The sequence below is a fragment of the Dipodomys spectabilis genome, unplaced genomic scaffold, assembly GCF_019054845.1.
Source record: "Dipodomys spectabilis isolate Male_0828 unplaced genomic scaffold, ASM1905484v1 ptg000207l, whole genome shotgun sequence".
Lineage (NCBI taxonomy): Eukaryota > Metazoa > Chordata > Mammalia > Rodentia > Heteromyidae > Dipodomys > Dipodomys spectabilis.
The window spans coordinates 12,141,608-12,158,900 of record NW_024870884.1 but is presented as its reverse complement, the minus strand read 5'-3'; the positions used below and the strand labels follow the sequence as shown (position 1 = coordinate 12,158,900).

Here is a 17,293-nt window from a genome sequence, read left to right as displayed (position 1 = left end):
GTTTACAATAAGAGATGGAGGAGCAAAGACAGGAAAGGAAGGACAGAGAATGTGAAATTGAGCGTGAAAAGAGAGACCAGAGAGGCCAGACTTGTTGGACTCGCCACTATCACATGCTGAGCATACCTGGCTCACATATGGCAGCAGTTTCATTCGAGATGTAAAAAGGTACGCAGGCACAGCAGTCACCACGGACACTGAGATAGTGTGGGCAGAAGCACTCCCCCAGGGAACATCTGCACAAAGAGCAGAACTAGTGGCACTAACAAAAGCCCTACACATGGGAAAAGGGAAGAGACTAAACATTTACACGGACAGCCGGTATGCTTTTGCCACTGTGCATGTCCATGGAGCCATTTACCAAGAGAGGGGGCTGCTGACAGCTGAGGGAAAGACTATTAAAAACAAACAAGAAATTTTTTTTTAAATTTTTATTTTATTTTATTTGAGAACATACTGTACAGAGGGGTTACAATTACATGGGCAGGAAAATGCATACATTTCTTACCAAGCATTGCAGCCTCCTCCTTTGTTTACCCTTCACCTCCCTTCCCACCCTCCCCCCTCCCCCCCACCCAATCATACCCCTCCTCCCCCCCACCGACATTGTAAAGCTGGTTTTGACATGACATTTTGTACTTCTCATTGTTGCAACAGGTCCACCTGAACAAACAAGAAATTTTAAGCCTCATCCGGGCCTTATGGGAACCAGCAAATATTGCCATTATGCACTGCCCTGACCATCAAAAGGGAACTGATTCTATAACCACAGGAAATAACGTGGCCCATCAGGCAGCTAAGGAGGTGGCCCTCCAGCCCAGAGCGGAAGTGCTGAAGTAGATTCAGGGCCATGAGCTTTGCCTCCTGAACCTCAGTACTCCCAAGAAGACTTGGAGTGGATAAAGAAAATTCCCATGGCCTATAAACCCCTAGACAGAGAAGGAAATAAAGACTGGTGGACAACTGGTGAGGGGAAATTTATCTTGCCACAAAGATTGAGCAAGGGGATTCTTAAGAGAATCCATTGGGTCTCTCACATGGGAATCCAAAGAATGCAGGACTTGCTCCAACACTCAGAAGTAAAAATTAGGCAAGGAAATCAACTCATTGAGGACATTGTTAAAAATTGTAAAGCCTGTCAGCTCACCAATGCCCCCAATCAACCGGTTACAAAAGGAGCTCACCTCCATGGAGATAGGCGAGGTGTGTATTGGGAAGTAGACTTCACAGAAATTAAAACTGGAAAATTTGGATATAAATATTTGCTAGTTTTTGTAGACACCTTTTCAGGATGGGTTGAAGCCTACGCATCAAAGCATGAGACCATGAACATCATGGCTAAGAAGATACTGGAAAAAATCCTATCTAGGTATGGCTTCCCATCCACCATCAGGTGGGACAATGGACCAGCCTTCATCTCAAAAGTAAGTCAGGGAATAGCCATGGCACTGGGGATGGATTGGAAATTGCACTGTATTTATAGACCCTAGAGTTCAGGGCAGGTAGAAAGAATGAATTGGAGACCTTGACTAAATTGGCCTTGGAGACTGGTGCAGACTGGGATCGCTCCTTCCTTTTGCCCTGTTTAGAGTAAGAAATTCACCCTATCAGCTTGGCTTTACTCCTTTTGAAATAATATATGTACACTCTCCACCCATTATCCCTAGCCTTTAGACTGAATTGCTTGCTGATTTGGATGATACTGAGTGTCTGTAAGCTTGACTATTTACAGCTGGTGCATAAGGGTATGTGGCCCCAGCTTAGAGCATTATATAATTCTGCTTCTATTCCTACCCCCCATTTGTTTAAACTAGGGGACTTGGTGTTTGTTCAAAGGCACAACTTGAGATCTCTGGAACTACGGTGGAAGGGATCTTACATGGTGCTACTGGCTACACCCACTGCCCTTAAGGTGGACAGCATTGCTGCTTGGATCCACTGCTCCCACGCCAGACCGGCTGACCCCTTTGCCCTGGACGATCATGGGGAAACATGGGAAGTCTCCAAGCATCCTACCCAACCACTCCGCATACGCCTCAAGAAAAGAAAAATGGACTGATTGTTATTGGTATTGTTGTTTAATAGTATGGCTAAGGTCAGAGAGAGACTACCCATTCAAGATCAAGAGCTGTTGGAGTTTAGTTTTGGGCCGGAGCCACAAGATTGTGTCTCAGGACCATAAGTCAAGGGGGGGAATGAAGGGTTAAAGTTTTGAGGCAGTGACCACTTGTTGCTTGTTTTAACTAAACTTAAGATCAGCAAATTCTGTCTAGCAGAGCAACACGTGGTGGCAATCCAAACACCTGGTTGGTTGTGTTCCTTTATAAGCCCTGCAAATGTTTAGCTCAGAGCTCTTCTCCGAGGCTCTGCTGTGTCAGAGTGTGGGACGAGGCCCGAGCTGCAGCCCGTTTAAATAAAACCTTAAAACAGCTGTAAAGTCTGACTCTCGGTGGTCTTCTTGGTGGGGGGTCCTGCGACCTGGGCACAACACATGAAGACATTTAGTTTTTTTGCTCAAGACCAGTGCTACCATATAAGTCACAGTTGCATTTCCAGCCTTTCTGTTTTTGTTTTTTGGTGGTTAGAGATAAGAGTCTTAAAGTTTGTGCAGAGCCTGGCTTTAGATCTCAGACTCCTGAGTAGCTAGGATTGTGGGTATGAGCCACTGGTGCCCAGCATTATCAGAGTTTTTCAGAAGAAAATATGGCCATACTAATCGGTATACAGTGGTATATATTTCATTGTGATTTCATTTGAATTTTCTCTTGACTACTGATATTGAGCATTTTTTCATATGTGAATCACCCATTTGTCTATATTCTTTGCAGGACAGTCTCTTTAATCATTTGTCCATTTTAAAATCAGAGTCTGAATTTGTTTTTAGGTTGTAGGATTTTATGGGTTTTTCTTCCTCCTCTTCTTCCCCTTCCTCCTCCTCCTCTTCTTCCTCCTCCTCCTTCTTGTGTGTGTGTGCCCTGAAGTTTTTTTTTTATTGTGAAAATACTGTACAGAGGACAAGATAATGAATATATTTCTTATCAAGCATTGTAGCCTCCTCCTTTGTTTCCCCTTCCCATCCCTTCTCATCCTCCCCGCTTCCCCCCTCCCCCCTCCCACCCCGAAGTTTTAATTCAGGGTCTGGGTTCTGTCCCTGAGCATTTTTTTGCTCAAGGCTAGGTCTCTACCACTTGAGCCACAGCTCCTCTTCTGAGTCTTTTGTAGGTAAGAGTCTCATGGTCTATTCTGCCCAGGCTGGCTTGCCCAGGCTGGCTTTGAACCTCAATCCTCAGCTCTTAACCTCCTGAGTAATTAGGATTACTGGCACTCAGCTTGTTTTATAATTTTATTATTTATTTATTTATTTTGTTGGTCGTGAGGTCTGAACTCTGGGCCTGGGTACTGTTGCTCAGCTCTACCACTTGAGCCACAGTACCACTTCTGGCTTTTTCTGCTTATGTGGTGTTGAGGAATAGACCCAGGGCCTCATGCATGCAAGGCAAGCACTCTACCACTGAGCCACCTTCCCAGTCCTGTTTTGTAATTTTAAAAATAAATTCTACACAAGGTGCCAGTGGCTCATGCCTGTAATCCTAGCTACTCAGGAGGATGAGATCTGAGGATCACAGTTTGAAGCCAGCCAGGCAAAAAAGTCCCGGAGAGACTCTTATCTTTAACTAACCACTCAAAAACCAGAAGTGGAGCTGGGCACCTGGTGGCTCATGCCTATAATCCTAGCTACTCAGGAGGCTGAGATCTGAGGATCATGGTTCAAAGCCAACCTGGGCAGGAAAGTCCGTGAGACTCTTATCTCTGATAAACCACAGAAAACCGGAGGTGGCACTATGGCTCAAGCAGTAGAGTGCTGGCCTTGAGCTGGAGAGCGCAGGGACAGTTCCCAAGCCCAGAGTTCAAGCCCCATGACCAACAAAACAAAACAGAAGTGGCCCTGTGGTTCAAGTGGTAGAGCACTAACTTTGAATACAGAGGCTCAGGGACAATACAACAAATTCCTGTGCCCAGGCCCTGAACTCAAGCCACACAACTGACAAAAAAAATCTGGTAACTGATCACTTATGAGATATAATGAGTACCCTTGGTGCACAAGGTTTTAATTTTATATAGTTAAACTTGTCTGGCTTTTGTAACTTGCACTTTTGGTGTCATATCTAAAAAGTAACCATCAAATCTAATGTCATAAAGGTTCCCCTCCCTTCTGCCTTCCTCTTTTTTCTTCCTCTTCCGGCTTTGTTTTCTGAGATGGGAATTTGTTGTATTGCTCGATTGGTCTCTAACTCATAAGCTCAAGCGATACTCCTACCACAGCCTCCCATCATTCCTGACCCTTCATTCTTTCTTTTGCCAGTAATGGAACTTGAAGTGAGAAATCTTAAACATTTCATCAGCTTGCTCACTCACTGCTGGCAATATCACTTGAGCCATGCCTCCAGGCTGTCTAACTCTCCAGCTGCTTAACTGGAGCCATCTGCCCAGGCTGGCTTCCAAACCTTATCCTCCTTAGTACCTAGGATAACAGGCTTGAGCCATAGGCTATAGCTCCTGTGATTTTTTTTTTCTTAACTGAACATTTAAAATTCAGTTAGTTGATACTATAATAAGATTGTTAATGGCTTATGTAGGAATAAACTCAACCTAACATTAGATATTTCATGTTTAGAGTTTCTCACTAACAACTCTTATCTCCAATAAACACCAGAAAATGGGAAGTGGCACTGTGGCTCAAGTGGTAGAGTGCTAGTTTTTGAACTGAAGAGCTCAAGGACAACACCCAAGCTCAGAGTTCAAGCCCCACAACAAAAAGAAAAAAGTCAGACCTCACTGTGCATCAGCAAAGACACAGGAGAAAAATCTTATGACAATAATGAATGTGGGATTTTTTTGGGGGGGGTCTGGTTGTGGGGCCTGAACTCTGGGCCTGGGCGCTGTCCTCAGCTCTTCAGCTCAAGGCTAGTGCTCTACCACTTGAGCCACAGTGCCACTTCTGGCTTTTTTCTTTTTGCTTATGTGGTGCTGAGGAATCGAACCCAGGGCCTCAGGCATGCAAGGCAAGTGCTCTACCACTGAGCTACCTTCCTAGCCCCAGATTTTTTTTTACCCAAGACCAGAACTCAGCTGTACATCAGAGAACCCATATAGGAGAGAAACTTTATGAATATAATAAATGTATCTTCTATTAGTCAGTCTTCACTGTTTGTCAGAGCACACACATAGGAGAGAAACCTTAGAAGACACAACTCAGGAGGCATTTAAATAAGGATACTGGGTCTAACTAGTGCCATCTTGGCAATTGGTGGATGATAGGGGATTTCCAAAAACTATTGGAGGTAGAGTTCCACTCCCAGGTGATGGGTATGCCCGAATTCCTAGAGTCTGGGGGCGGGGACTTCGACAATAGCTTACTGGACCTGGCAGACCTGTACCATGAACTCAGGAGATTCTTTGAATTCTTGAGCTTCCTCTGACCTTGCCCTCTGACCATGACCTTATTTAAGCCCAGACCAGCTCAGCTGCCATTTGGCATCATGCCAAGCTGTCCAGGCTGGCTTCCAAACCTTATCCTCCTTAGTACCTAGGATAGTCTCTTCCGGTCACCATGGTGTCCCTCTTCAACTGGCCATTAAAGTTAATCTGGTTTATTGAGATTGTTTTTCTTTTTTTTATTGTGAAAATACTGTACAGAGGGGTTACAATTACATGGGCAAGATAATGAGTACATTTCTTAGCAAGCATTGTAGCCTCCTCCTTTGTTTCCCCTTCCCATCCTTTCTCATCCTCCCCCCCCAAACCCCCCCAATCCTCCCCGGCCCCCTCCCCCCCCCCACACACACCAAAGTTGTAAAGTTCGTTTTTGACACAACGACTTGTACATGAGATTGTTTTTTTCTACCCTCATGGCTCATTTTCCTAACAGTATTAAGTATTTGAGGCTGCAAGTTTTTTTGGGATATGTGTTTGCTCGCAGTTTCTGGCTTTCTAATAAAGACTCCTGATTTTAACCTCTCAAAATGCGGCTTTTCTGTATCTCCTAATCAAATTCCTGTATAACAGTGTCGGAAATCTAGACAAAAGGCATAAACCTGGTAAATGTAAAGAATGTGAGAAAGCTTTAAACCAGAAGTCAAACTTTAGCAAGCAGCAGAGGATTTACCCAGGAGAGAAACCCTATGTAGGAAAACTTTGTCAGAAATTTCATCTCACCAAAGTTAAAAAATTATACAGAGAAATCCTACACGGCAGAGATGAGCTGTGTTTCCTCAGCACTGTTCTTTTTGCGGACTGACAGTCCACATTTCTGTCTCACATTATTCCAAATGGGAAGATGTACCTATACCATACCCCAAGGATTTAGATACAAGTGATGGACATTATTTGCAGGCCTAACAACAGATGACCATCTGATCCTCTGATAAGGAGAGTAAAGTTATAGATTTCTTTTATACTGGTCAATTGTCAAGTTAATTTTGTAACCTTTTCTCATAATAGTTCCTGCCCTTTGGAATTCGAGTGAGATGATCCTGTTGTAAGGTGAATCATCCCAGAAGCCACATTTTAAAATATAGAATATTGGAGTCTTCAATATACAGTTAACAGGCTGCAGGCTGCCAGTTGTTACAAAGGCCTGCAGCGTGCAAATACACATGACACAGCCAGGAAACATGCTAAAGAGGAAAGAAATAACAAGAACAATACCAACAAGCCAATTCAGCTCCAATGGAGAGTGGAATGGGACTCCATGATGACTGGAGATGAGCCAGGAGACAGGACACAGGACACGATCACAGAGACACAGGTAGCATGGAGTTTGGCAGCTAGGTGGTCCAGGCCTAAATAGGTTGGCACAAGGGGCAGATCCTCAGGAAATTCCCAGTTCCAGGCACTGGACTGACAGATTCAGTAACCTATTGGCCAGGTGCCTGCCCTTGACTCCAGGGGTCCAGGCACGCCCATTACCTGGGAGGCAGATGATGTGGGGGGGTGGTGGTTTCCTTCCCCCCAGAATGAAGACAAGATGCCAGACCCTACCATCCACCATGTGGCCAATATGGTGCCGGCCAGACCTGGCCTCCTTACTTCAATCCCCAAAGTGGATTCGGAAGCAATAGGTATGCATGTGTAGGCAAAATGCCCTAAGGGTCAAGATGCCAGAGGGGACTTACCATCCCCTTGGCAATCAGCAGCCACAGTCCTCAGAACTTATGTTTTCTTAGAGACAGTCTTAGAGACTGTCCCATGCCAATTTCACTTTTCCTGAGAAGGCTGAGTGACATGTTCTGTTGCCTCCCAACTTTTGGAGGACCTGGCCACAGCTTCATCTGAGGCACTGACTCAGATCCCACACCATACCACTAAGGCCATTTGGCAGGAGGCATCCATGAATCCTGCAGTCCATGTACCATGGGCTGTGAAGGTGATATGGCTGTCACTCTGCTCTCCCCAGACCCATCAGAGCCTCACCGTGACTGCTCCACCCAGCCCAGGGAGGGTCACTGTGGTCAGCCCATCACTGTAAGCTCCCTAGTCAAGCCCATGCCCTTCTTCCTCTTCCCAGTGTGAGGGGCAACAGTTTGTAAAGGGACAGTGTCCTGTTGGGCAATAGCAAGTGCTGGGAAACTGAGATCCTGTTATCCTGTCAGTTTCTCCCCCTAGACTGGACTGGCATTTGGGGGAGTGCCAAGCCCCATGGGAATTAATTCCAGTCCCCACAGGCTTTCACCCCTAGGCCAGGATACCTGCAAATCAATCAGGTTATGTGCTGTCTGGGGAAGAGCAAATGCTTCCATGGGCCATAAACAGTCTAACATCAGCCAGATAGGGCCTGATGCTTATTGCTGGCTGCCTGCTGTTTTTTTCAGTGCTGCACATGATACGGGCCAACTGGGTAACATGGCCTGGTCATCCATATCCCAGTGTGAGACCAGGAGGCATCTACTTGCCTCACTGTGAGTGTGGATGCAGAGGGACCCCCCCCCCACTGATGCATAGAAAAATCATACAGGGCTTTGCAGTCCCCATGATATCATAGTTAAATCCCTGCAGGCCTTCCTGCTTAGTAAGACCATGGCCCTGCTCCTGAAGCAATCTCAATATTTTAGTGAAATACAGTGATGTGATATCTGTTGAATAGTGTTGGTTGAACAAAATATAATTTTTTTTTACTCCAGTTTCTGTTTGCCTTACTGAAGGAAGCAATTTGAAAATTAGACATTACACATGTAAGGTCTTATTTGTGACTTCCCGTGTATTTGGGACAGTGTCGATCCCGACTCCTGGTTCATGACACATAAAAACTAGTGATGTGGAAGGAAGAACACCAGCTCCCTTTGTCCTCATCACCAAGTCTCACACTCGACAAGAGTTTTGACAATGACTGCTTGAGGACATTGTGGTGATCCTCTTCAGCGAACATCATTATCTTGCTTCCCGCTGGGAGTGGGAGTCTATTCTCCCTTTCCTTGAATCTGGGTTGGCTTTTGTAGCCTGCTGTGACCAGAATGATACCATGCTGTTCTAACTGTAGCCTGTGAAAAGGGAAACTTCTACTTTGCTCATGGATGCCAATGGTCAGGCTTTAAAGAAGCTGTGGCTAGAGGTGTGTGTGTGTGGGGGGGAGGGTCATGTGACAGTGCTCCTAAATGACATACATAGGTCTTTTAGGACCTTCCAACACAGCCAAAATGGCCAGTCATAGAGCTTAAAAATGACACAGGAAAATTACATTAATTCAGAGTACACTCTTATATCAACCATCCTGCTTACTATTTTTCTTATCTCATACAAATGGCTAGACTTGTTCCTGTGGAACAAGATAGATCATTTTACTTACTAGCAAACCACAAGAGAGATTTCCAACACAATCACTAATTTCTCTTTGTATCTTACATTCCTATCCTGATCAATGACAGCATAAAGAGAAGAATCCCTGAACAGGGATTCCCTGTTATGTTCCTTGATACACAGGGAACAAAACCCAAAATGTTCAACCACCCCAAAGGGGCTCTAAGCCATTACTGTGGCTCCAAGTTACATGGGTGCAAAGTTTTCCTGTCAGGCTACTAAGGCCAAAGTCAGTATACACAAACCCCAAGTGGCTGAGAAGTGTTTCCAGATGATAGGAACAGGAAGAGGAAGGTAGGAGGGGAACCTATTCAGAAGAACTGGAAAGGTCAGACTTCAGGGTCTCTAGAGTATAAAGGTTGTTTCTTTTCCTTACCAAGTGATGGTACAAAGTTGCTGATGCTGATAGAAGAGCAAAGGTAAGAAGTTCCTGGAAGAAATGTAATGCTAGTAGCTTTGGGAACCCAGTTCATCTTTCCCTCTCTGTCCAGGGTGGGCCAGCTGTGAGGGGATATTGTCTAAAGGGTATATTTTTGTCTTGTGTGATTTGCTAAAGCTGACATTGCAGTTGAAGGCACTAGGTCCAAACTCCTGGGATTCAAATGTTGAGTCTGGTCATGGTGAAGGGCACAGAGAAGAGGCTTAGTGCATGTCACTGACATGCCATGGTAATATACAACTATATATATATATACACATATATATATAATGTGTGTATATGTACACTCATATACAATATGCATAGTAAATAGTTATCATAGTTATATGTAATATGGATTATACACATATATACATATATATGTATATACACACATATACATATATACATATACATATATATATATACATATATACATATACACACACACACACACATATATATATGTATATATAGAACATGATTCTAACTATGGGTTTTTGTGGGAGAGGGAAAGAAAGATGGTGGGTGAATAATTTTGAAATACAGTACAGCTATGTATGAAGACAGCATAAGGAACGTACTGTCCTATCTTCATGGATTTCAAAATGATTGTAAAGTGACTTCAGGAGAGCCTGGCTCTGTGTAAAGGACATAAAGGAAGCTGATTTTCATAGTATTTATATTTATTTGACAAAAACTGTAGAAGATTTATAAAAGTCATAGGATGAATCCATAACTCTGTGTATCCCAGAGAAAAATAAAAGAAGTCAAAAAGAAATAAGACAATTCCAGACAAGTCTTAATGTTGGCACAATGAGGCTGAAGCAGGAGAACTGCAAGTTCAAAGTCAGCCTGAGTTAAATGACACTATCAGATCTCAAAAAGCCTCAGAAAAATAAGGCATGTGAAGTACTGTTGACAACATTGACCATGTTGATTCCATCAAGTCCAAGTCCTTCCATTTCCTTACAAATGGGGAGGTGTAATTTTCTGATGGAAGCATAGAATTCCACATATATATGAACACACACACATCACATTTTCTTGATCCATTCATTTATTGAGGGGCATCTGGGTTGGTTCCATATCTTAGCTGTGGTGAATAATGCTGCAATAAACATAGTTGTGCTGGTAGCTTTAGTATGGCATAGTTTATGGTCATTTGGGAAGATGCCCAGAAGTAGGATTGCTGGATAATAGGGGAACTCTTAAGTGTAGTCTTTTGAGGAACCTCCATACTGCTTTCCAGAGTAGTTGAACAAGTTTACACTCCCACCAACAATGCAGTAGGGTTCCCTCTAGCCACATCCCCTCCAGCACCTTTGTTATTAGAGTTCTTGATTATAGCCATTCTAACTGGGGTGAGGTAGAATCTCAATGTTATTTTGATATTGAGTTTCTTTTATGGCCAGAGAAGTTGAGCATTTCTTCATATGTCTAGTGGTCATTCCTATTTCCTCTTCTGAGAAGTCTTTCTTTAAGTCTTTAGCCCACTTATTAATGGGGCAGTTGTTTCTGTGAGAATTTATTGTTGGGGGATTTATTTTTTAGGGTTCTAAGTATATTTTAGATACGAGGCCCTTATCTGTTATATGGCTAGTGAAGATCTTCTCTCAATCTGTGGGCTTTCTATTTATCTTGCTAGCTGTGTCCTTTGCCATGCAGAAGCTCTGCAGTTTAATGCAATCCCATTTGTCCAACCTTTCTTTGATTTGTTGCGTTTCTGGGTCTTTCTTGAGAAAAATTCTACCTGTGCCAAGAAGCTCTAGAGTTTCTCTTAGTCCTTCCTGTAATGTTTTCAGGCTGTCTGCTTTTACCTCATCCATCCAGACAACCAGAAGTGGTGCTGTGGCTGGAGGGGGGGGGGTAGAGCAGTAGCCTTGAGTGTAAAATCCCAGGGACAGCACACAGACTCTTAGTTAAGCCCCATTACAAAAATGAAAACAAAAAACAAAAGACTCAAGAACAATCTATTTGTAAAATTAAAACAGGTGCTCAAGGCTGACTAAAATCCCCAGTGCCACCAAAATAAAAAAGGAAGGAAGAAAAAAGAAAATAAAAGGAAACAAAGAAAAGCAAAATAGATGAACCAGGCATGGTGGCACAGGTCTATACTTCCAAAATTCAGGGAGGCTAAGACAGGAGGGTCACAAATTTGAGGTGAAATAGAAGGAGCTGTGGTTTCTTCTGTCAAAGAAAGAAAGAAAGAAAATGTAGAACAAAATGAAGGAACAAATAAAGGAATAAAGGAAGGAAGGGAGAACAGAGGGAGGAAGGGAAGGAGGGAGGGGGAAGGAAGGAAGGAAGGAATGAAAGAAGGAAGGAAGGAAGGAAGGAAGGAAGGAAGGAAGAAAGGAGAGAAGAGAGGGAGGAAGGAAGGGTAGGAAGAAGGGTGGGAAGGAGAAAGGGAGGGAGGAAAGAAGGAAGGGAGAAAGCACTGAAGGGAGGTAGGAAGGAAGGGAGGGATAGAGGGAGGAACAGAGGAAGGGAGAGAAGGAGGAAAAGAAAGATCCTGTTGAGAAACTTCACAGGCTTGCTGATTGGAGTATCCCCAGAGATACTGGTTCTGTCCATCTGAGCCTTGTTTTTCCACCACCATCATGTACTCTGGAGGTTGGGGTGGGGGGATGGGACCAGCCTGAGTGAGAATATTGCTGCAAGGCATTCCTATGAACAGGGCAGGTGGCAGTTATTTGCCTAGCTATACCAGTAATAACTAGTCACAGAAATATGCCACTTCTTTTTTCCCCTTATATCATTGCTATGATAAAGGTGCAGTACAGAGGGGTTACACTTCCAGAAGAGGTAGGGGAATGGGACCAGCACAGGTGGCAGTAACTAGATATACCAGTGACAGATAGTCACAGAAATATGCCCTTTATTTTTTCTTTATACCATTGTTATTGTAAAGGTGAAGTACAGAGGGATTACAGTTACATAAGGGAAGTAAAGAGTACATTTCTTTTTGGACAATGTCACCCCAGAAGCACACTCTTTTAAACCCAAAGATGTCTCCTCAATTCAAGTGGCCCCTAGCCAGATCCCCAATACTTGCTGTGACACAGCTCAGCAGGAGGGAGACAGGGAGAGCAGAAGTGAGACAAGGCATGAGCTTAGCCCATTGCATTTGTTTATAGGACAGGTTGGTCCTTGGATGGGTCCCATTCTGGAAGGCTTCCTGTGCTGTTCTGGCCTTCCCTGGCAGGGAACACCATGGCGGAGCCCTCTAATACTTACCTACCGGCATACTGTATTGCCCTAGTAGAGGTCAATACAGAATACAAATGAGGTCCTAGGCTAGCAATCCAGAAAGGTTTCCAAATGCTGTTTCCTTTTCATTATAGAAGGAACACATGCTTATAGTAAGCAAAGAGACAAAGAAATGATGGGCTTACACCTGTCATTCTCGCTGTTCAAGAGGCTGAAATCTGAGTATTATGGTTTGATGCCAGCCTGAGCAGGAAATCCTGTGAGAGTCTTATCTCTGATTAACCAGCAAAAAGCCAAAAGTCGAGCTGTGGTAGGGTATCAGCCTTGAGCAAAGAAGCTGAAGATCAGCACCAAGGCCCTGCATTTAAGCCCTAGTACTAGAAAACACAAAAGGAAGGAAGGAAGGAGGGAAGGAGGAAAAGGAAGAGATGAAGGGAAAGAAGAAAAGGAAGAAAAGGAAGAAAAGGAAGGAAGAAAAAGGAAGGAAAAGAGAAAGAAAGAAAAAGAATGAAAGAAGGAAAGAAAAGAAAGAAAGAAAGAAAAGAAAAGAAAGAAAGGGAGGGAAGAAGTGAGGGAGGGAGGAAGTGAGGGAGGGAGGAAGTAAGGGAGGGAGGAAAGAAGGGAGGAAGGAAAAGAAGACAAGACAACTGGGTGTAAGGAGAAAGTCACAACCCCCTCCTTACCCACCCTGCACCTGCTCAGGTCCCAGATGGTGCCTGCTGCCTCTGACTTGCTTAGTCTGGGATCTTGGGCCAGTTGCCTTTTGGAGCATCGGTGTCCTGAGAAAAAAGAGGTGACGATAGTGGTGGCCTTGGAGGGTGACTGCAGAGATGAAATAGGATGTTGTCTCTCAAGTGCTGGCATTGCTACCTGTGCACCCTCATCCCAGGCTGAATGCAGGTCACCTTCAGGACATTGACTGCCTGCCTTTTCTGCCTATGTCCCCAGAATGTCTGGGTGCTCAGTGGACTGCAGGGGACAGTGACACAGAATGTTCTGTTTCTGACAGTGGTGGACAGGATGGGGGTAAAGACTCACTGGGCATAATCTGGATGATCCTGGTGCTTTGTACATCATCCTTTGGGAGACCTTCAGGAAGATTTGACAAGCACCTGCTCAGGAATGCCTGCTTTCTTGTTTTTCCTTCTTCCCTGACTCACCTGCCTGCCATCTCCTCCCTTTCTACTTCTAGGATGTCTCTTGTAGATTTGTAGAGTAACAACCTTTTGCTCTGTGACACAGAGCAAAATACTGACAGTATTATTTTCTTTTTAGCTTGTGACACATTGTAAATTCCATCTTCTCTGCCTGCAAATCCACTGTCCATATGCTTGGACTGGTTGAAGAGCTTTTAGTAATACTGAACTTCATTTGAGGTGCAAGGATTGGGGACACCCCAATGACTTCAGTGATTTCAGTGATTATCTGCTGTTCCTTTCTCTGCAGTTCCCATCTCTTCCCAGGAGCTGCCCTGGAAAGATTCTGGTCGTGCTGTCTCTCTTTTTGCCTCTCCTGCTGGATCTCCTCCCTCTCACGTGCCTCCCTATCCTCTGTCTACATGGGTTTTGATCCCAGCTCTCCTCTCCCTGGCTTTTTGGGCCATCACTCTAAGTTTCTCCTTTTCTTTCTGAGCCCTTTTTCTCTCCACTTGGGCCCATCTTTCCACAGTGTCCAGAGCCTTCCAGTCAGCAATATAGAGAACTTCAGCCAGTTTGGCAAAGTTCTCATTGATGTGTACCATCTGAAGTCCTCTTCCATCAGCGGCCAGTTGCTTGTCTAAGGGAATTTTATAACACTTTGCATTTTTCCAGTTGGAGATGCAAGGAGGAATCTTCGACTCTTGTTGCTCCTTGGCAGTCATCTTTCGGCTTGGAGCGTGCATGACAGGTACAGGAGGAGAAGGTGGTCCCCAGGGAATCTTCTTGTTGATCTTGAACCTCGGCGGCTCCATTGGATCTGTCTGCATCTCTACCATGCGAATGAGCCTCTGTGTAGCTCCAGAGTTAAATGGCACTCCTTGATGAGATGGTGTGTATCACAGATACTGAGCAGGAGCCAGTTGATCAGCTGCCCGAACTGGCATGGCTGTGGCAACCTTCTGCTGCACACACTTCTCTAAGGCTACCCTTGTCTTTGCTGTGATCTCTTGAATAGCTCCTTCGTCGGGTCTCTGTGGGTCTGGATCATCGGCATTCATACCCTCCTTTGGCACCAGGTCAGTATATTTGCTGTAAATGACCTCGTCTTTTGATTGACCTTGTCGAGCAATTGCATTGTACCGAATTCTTCCTTCAGGATCGACCTGAATGGCCAGCGCATTTGACCTGGTTTTTTGTTGTCCCATATCCAGTGGATACTGGGCCACATGGATTTCTAGAAAAGCATCTTGAAAGTCCTTTAGCAAGTGAGATATACAGCCTTTCTGGTATCCGTATGGAGGAAGTTTCTCTGCAGGAAGAGGCCAGGGAAGTCGGCCATGGACTGTGTGATTCTGGCTTCTCTTCTGCTTCAAGTTGTTCCTGAGATAGCTGAGTAGGTACAGGTAAAAAGCAGGTGAGTGCCATTTTCTCCAGGAAGAGTTGATTTAGTCAAGAGCAGGAGCAAGCTGATGGCCTGCCTGAGCTGGATGCATGCACAGTGAGAACATGGGGCAGGAGAGAGGAATTATATAGGAAGGGCAAGGAGGAGATGTGTCCACAGCGGAGGTGGAAATGACGTCAGAGCTGATGGATCTTCTCACTGGCAGGAAGAGGCCTGACTGGGGCAGATAAGCACAAGACCTCAGAGGATGAGGAAGTGACCTCAGAGCCTGAGGCCTTGCTAACTCAGTCAGGGGATTGACACTTCAATGTGATTGATTACTTGTTTCCCACAGGTGATTTCTGGAATAGCTACTGAGATTTCCTTTCTAGGAGAAAAGAGAAAGAGAGCAGGCGGAGGGGGGGCCAATGTCATGGGTATACCTAACATTCTAGCCTTTTGACAATTGAGAAGAGTCACTGATTCTCTCTGGCTACTTCCTGCTGACACGGGGTGGGGGTCATTTTTAGGGGTAGAAGGCTGAGATGACATCCCTACTGGTATAAAGCAGCAGTAACAGTTCCTTGGTTGTGAATGTATATATTTGTCTATGGAAAGAAGTCTTAGGAGGCAGGGGCTGAACAAGAAGTTGAAAGTATAGCATAGAATGAAAAGTTCTGTTCCACTTTAAAATGGGTGACTTGATGCCCTTAGAGGTTCCCATGGTACCAACAGGGGTTTGACCAAAGATTTGGTCTGGGGAGAGTGGAAGGGGAGGGGTGAGGACCTGACTGGACCACTTCACACCTCCAGGTCTGAAGAGCTAAAGACCAGTCATTTCCACATGGAAGTGAGAGGGGCAAAGGTGGTCTAGAGATGTGACAGAATAAGGGACAGAGGACAGCAGCACTAACTCCTGGTGGCCCATCTGTAGGTCAAAAGTGAGAGAGCCTGGGAGATGATCCCAGTGACAACTCCTGAGCATAATCAGGTATTACAGACCAAGTAAGGGAAGGTATGGCCATGAACACACAAGCACATCAGTGCATACACGTGCCCATGTGTAGGTATGAAGGTTAGCTAGGTAAGCCAGGTTTTACAGAGAGAGTTCGGGGACACACAGATTTAAGGAGACAGGTGCTGTCCAGCACATCTAGAGAATGAGAGGGTGGCTTAATCAAGGCCAGAGAACATGCTTTCAGCGTGTATTAAATGTTTCACTCCTGGCCCTATTAGAAACAGGCTGCATGTACTTTAAGAGAAAGGAGTTTAATAGCCTACAACCCTTCAGAAGACTTCAGGGATAGAGAAAAAAGCTCACTCAGAAAAGTCAAGGTCCATGGAAGTGGTGCTGTGGTTCAAGAGATAAAGCACTTGTCTTGAGCTGAAGAGCTGAGGGAGAGCCCAGGCCCAGAGTTCAAGCTCCATCACCAACAACAACAACAAAAAAGTAAAGCCAAGGTCCAGAATTGCTCCATGATCCTACTCCTGTCCTCTTCTAATCCCAGCTTGAGCCTGAGACCAGTTATGAAAATCAGATTTAAACATATTGACTCCTTGTAGACAAGGCTCCCATTGACAGGGAAAGGATGAACACCTACACACATGCTTAAGGTCTACAACAAAAAGGAAAACACTGGATGTCTACTCACAGTCCACTGTCCTCACTACCATGCACCACTTGAGAAGGCATGACATTGCAGTTGCTTAGATCCAACCATTCCCTGATTCCTGACAGGGTGATCCAGTCCCATGTGTCTTCTGATCCTTTTTTAAAAAAATTCTCTATCCCAATTCTGTCATAATGCACACTAATGGAATGCATAATGCATCCTTCAGAAGTTTAGGTAAACACTATTCACAAGGAGGAGAAATGCAGATTAAGACTTTTCATTGCAACAAGAAGGCCATGGCTGTATGTTTTCCTCTCTACAATTCCAGCTCATTGGGCATGTAGAGGGTAGAACATTCTCAATACAGGGTGGCCAGCATTGGGAAGTCCACTTGCAGGGCTGAGGGAGGGGGAGTCAGAGAGAAGTTTACCCCCCTACCCCCAGACTGTATTTCTACATTTCCTCAGTGTGATCTTGCTTCATTGAGAGATCCCATATACTTTGACATCACTGAGCCATTATTGTAAGCTCCCTCTGCCTATACAAAGTTGCAGCTACAGAAGACCACAGACTGCCTCTACATCAAGAAGAGAGAAGCATTCTTCCTGGTTTAGCTCTGAACCAGCAAAGCTGCAATCACAGGGATGGGAGTCATTTGTTTGGTGGCCTCCGGTAT

The 17,293-nt window shown here is 44.7% G+C and overlaps 1 pseudogene; it reads right to left on the bottom strand.

Annotated features, from left to right (window-relative positions):
• Positions 1 to 15,048, bottom strand: part of LOC122122241 — a 59,750-nt pseudogene extending 44,702 nt beyond the window's left edge.
• Between the last annotated feature and the right edge of the window lie 2,245 nt (positions 15,049 to 17,293).